Raw genomic sequence first — 4,401 nt, forward strand, 5'->3', positions numbered from 1 at the left:
GACATGTCTCACAAGCCAGCGTCAGCCCTGAAGACCATTCCCCTCGTCTGGCCCTTTGCTGTTTGGGGTTTGGATATGGTTGGACCACTGAGAACTGGTAGGAGCGGCTTCACTCATGTGCTCGTGGCAGTCGACAAGTTTACCAAATGGATCGAAGCTAAACCTATCAAGAGTCTTGAAGCCAGCACCGCTGTCAGTTTTATTAGAGAATTGACATTCAGAATGGAGTTCCACACAACATCATCATGGACAATGGGTCGAACTTCGATTCTGATGAGTTTAGAGCTTTCTGCGCTTCTCAAGGCACATGAGTCAACTATGCTTCAGTCGCTCACCCGCAGTCGAACGGACAAGCAGAAAGAGCCAATGGCCTAATTCTCAAAGGATTGAAACCCCGAATGATGCGTGACCTCAAACACGCAGCAGGCGCTTGGGTCGATGAACTTCCGTCAGTTCTGTGGGGTTTGAGGACAACTCCCAATCGGTCGACTGGGCGAACTCCTTTCTTCTTGGTCTATGGAGCCGAAGCTGTTCTGCCGAGTGACCTGCTCCACAATGCACCCCGAGTCGAGCTCTTCTCCGAAGAAGAAGCAGAGCAGGCCCGGCAGGATTCAGTCGATCTCTTAGAGGAGGAAAGAGAGATGGCCTTGATCCGGTCGACCATTTACCAGCAAGACTTGCATCGATTCCACGCCAGGAACGTGAGGGGCCGAACCTTTCAAGAGGGGGACCTGGTTCTTCGAGTGGATCAACAGAAACCACACAAGCTCGCCCCGGCTTGGAAAGGCCCCTTCATCATCACCAAAGTTCTCCACAATGGAGCATACCATCTTTACAGTATTGAGCATCAGAAGGACGAGCCACGGGCCTGGAACGCGGAGCTGCTCCGCCCTTTTTATACTTAAGCACTCGTTCGAATAAAATGTAATAAGAAGTACCTTCGTAATTTGTCCGTCTAAGACAAGACCTTTTCAGTCTTCTCGCACGATTGTTGTTGTTTTCATTTACCTCCGAAATCCCCCAGTGGGTGGGCTTGGTCGCGAACCCGTTTCGCCTAAGTTCGAAAGAAAATCCTACCGAGTGATGCGCAAGCCTCTCACTCGGGAGGCTTAGCCGCGAATCCGTTTCTCCTAAGTTTGTAAAATCCTACCGAGTGGTGAGTGATCCTCCCACTCGGGGCTTAGCCGCAAATCCGTTTCGCCTAAGTTTGTAAAATCCTACTGAGTGGTGAGCGATCCTCCCACTCGGGGGCTTAGCTGCAGTCCGGCACTCGCCTAAGTTCTCCCATTCGGAGGCTTAGCTGCAGTCCAGTACTCGCCTAAGTTTGTAAAATCCTACCGAGTGGTGAGCAATCCTCCCACTCGGGGGCTTAGCTGCAGTCCGGCACTCGCCTAAGTTCTACCACTCAGAGGCTTAGCTGCAGTCCAGTACTCGCCTAAGTTTGTAAAATCCTACCGAGTGGAGAGCAATCCTCCTGCTCGAGGGCTTAGCTACAGTCTAGTACTCGCCTAAGTTCTCCCACTCGGAGGCTTAGCTGCAGTCCAGTACTCGCCTAAGTTTGTAAAATCCTACCGAGTGGGAGCAAAGAAAATTCTCTCGAGTGATGAGCAAGCCTCTCACTCAGGAGGCTTAGCCGCGAATCCGTTTCGCCTAAGTTTGTAAAATCCTACCGAGTGGTGAGCGATCCTCCCACTCGGGGGCTTAGCTGCAGTCCGGCACTCGCCTAAGTTCTCCCACTCGGAGGCTTAGCTGCAGTCCAGTACTCGCCTAAGTTTGTAAAATCCTACCGAGTGGTGAGCAATCCTCCCACTCGGGGGCTTAGCTGCAGTCCGGCACTCGCCTAAATTCTCCCACTCGGAGGCTTAGCTGCAGTCCAGTACTCGCCTAAGTTTGTAAAATCCTACCGAGTGGAGAGCAATCCTCCCGCTCGGGGGCTTAGCTGCAGTCTAGTACTCGCCTAAGTTCTCCCACTCGGAAGCTTAGCTGCAGTCCAGTACTCGCCTAAGTTTAAAAAATCCTACCGAGTGGAGAGCAACCCTCCCACTCAGAGGCTTAGCTGCAGTCTATTACTCGCCTAAGTTCGGAGCTACGCCACAAGTACAATATGCGCTCCATCCCTATCCGCAAGGACGACGAGGTGCAGGTCGACTGCAACCTTCTCCTTCGGAGCTACGCCACAAGTACAACGTGCGCTCCATCCCTATCCGCAAGGACGACGAGGTGCAGGTCGACTGCAACCTTCTCCTTCGGGACTACGCCACAAGTACAATGTGTGCTCCATCCTTATCCACAAGGACGATGAAGCGCAGGTCGACTGGAGTCGCCACCTCAGAGCTGCATCTCCAGCGCAAAGACTATTCCGAGCAGAGAACAAAGTCCACTTGAAGGCAAAATGCAAGCATATTCAAAAATAAACCAAATTCGGATAAATCCTAAAATTCCAAGCAGCAAACCAAAAGTATTCGAGCATCAAGCCTGAAGGAGTTTAACGGTTACAGCAATCACTCGGCATTCCGAGGCAAATTTAAGGTAGATTCAAGTCTCATAAGTTTGTTCACTCGGCAGGAGGAGGGCTGGCAGGCTCGACGAATTCGTCCAAGTCGATTCCATCCGCGATCCGAGTGGCAGCAGCGATGAAAGTCTCCATGAATGACTGGAAGTCATGCTTTTTGGTGTTAGCGACCTTGATCGCCGCCAGCTTGTCTTCACGAGCTTCCTTGCAGTGGACTCACACCAAGGACAACGCCACGTCAGCACCACACCGGGTGGAGGACTTCTTCCATTCTTGCACTCGGTCAGGGATCTCGTTGAGTCGAGCCATCAGGGATTCCAGGTCATTTTGAAGCGTCGCCCTTGGCCAGAGCAATGAGTCGACTCGTGAGACTGCTTCCTTCAGACGCGCGAGGTAGCTTGTGACGCCGACGACACGAGACTCCAGTCGAAGCACGTTCATTGCAGTTTCATCGCAAACTGGAGAAGTGATAGGGTCCAGACCCATCTCAACCTTTCCAGTTTCCTCGTCAAAGTCTTGGCAGAATTCTGTAGTCAAAAAATTAGTGAGTCGACTGGACAGGGTTCGTTTGCAAGCATCAACACAATCGGGTTGAAAGGAGTACCTTCCAGCATCAGATAGAGCTTCTTGGCGAGAGTTCTCAAATAAGCTTCCGTGTCATTCCTCTTGTGGACCGCAGACTCCAGCTTTTCATTCAGGGCAATTTTGTCCTTCTTCGGACGACTCGCCTCTCGGTTAGACTCGTTGAGACATGACTTCAGCTTGGTCACCTCCCCTTCCAGTGCTTCGACTGAAGCTAGTTTCTGGTCTGCAAGAGCAGTTTTATCTTGGGCTTCCTTCTGCACAGCGGCGAGGTCCGAGTCCTTCTTCTCCAGAGCCAACTTCATTTTCTCTGCAAAAGAAGCAACCGGATCAGACAAGAGCTCAAAGAAATGTTTTAAAAATACAGTCGACAGGCAGTTACCTTCCATACCAGCAGCTTCATCTTGAGCTTTCTTCAGATCCTGCTGGGCCAACTCCAAGTCGAGGTTGAGTTGCCTCTGCTTCTCCTCAAGTTCAGCAAACATGGAAATGAGAGTACAAGACTTCTGCAGAAGGCAAAATACATGTCAATCGACAAGATCAAAGGTTGTTTACTTCCGAGTGGATAAAACTTAAAGAAGTTCGCTTAGACCCCAGCCGACTGCGGTCTCGGGGACTACACCCAGCGGGTGCACTTGGCGTGCCCCCGCTGATTAAGACCCAACTCGACCGGTCCGCCCGGGTCAAGTCAAAAAAAAAACTATTCAGACCCCAGCAGTCGACTGCGGTCTCGGGGACTACACCCAGTGGGTGCACTTAGCGTGCCCCCACCGGTTCAGATCCTACTCGCCCAGACCGAGTGGAAGAATGCAACTACCAAAGACAACAAAACACCCAGTGGGTGCACAGATTCGACGCAAACAACAAGAGATTGTATGGAAGAAAAATATTTCAGATAGCATATCCTGACAGAACAAGGTCAGTCGAAAGTTTACGTACCTGGACATTGGCCCGGAGAGCCGTGCTGGCGTCGTAAGCAGCCTGGCTATTCTCGTGCACCGTCTTCATCCGCTCCATCATCATGTTAGCCTGACGGATGGCTTCTGCAGCCGCATCCGACTGGTTTTCCGGGACAGGGTAGCTGACAAAGAAGAGAGCAGGAGACCCAGGTGCAGCAGCTTGGACCTCCGGGGCGTGAGATGGGACGACTGAAGGAATCATCGGTACAGTCGACGGTGCGGGGCGCTCACTCGACAAGGGTAGAACGAAGGTTATAGAGGCCCCGCCCGCGTCTTCAGATTGATGGACGGTTGGTGTGGTCGTTGGTCCCTGCTGAGATGCCTTACCAGCCGCCACCTTTTTATTCT

Source organism: Triticum urartu, chromosome 5 (assembly GCF_003073215.2).
Source record: "Triticum urartu cultivar G1812 chromosome 5, Tu2.1, whole genome shotgun sequence".
Taxonomy (NCBI): domain Eukaryota; kingdom Viridiplantae; phylum Streptophyta; class Magnoliopsida; order Poales; family Poaceae; genus Triticum; species Triticum urartu.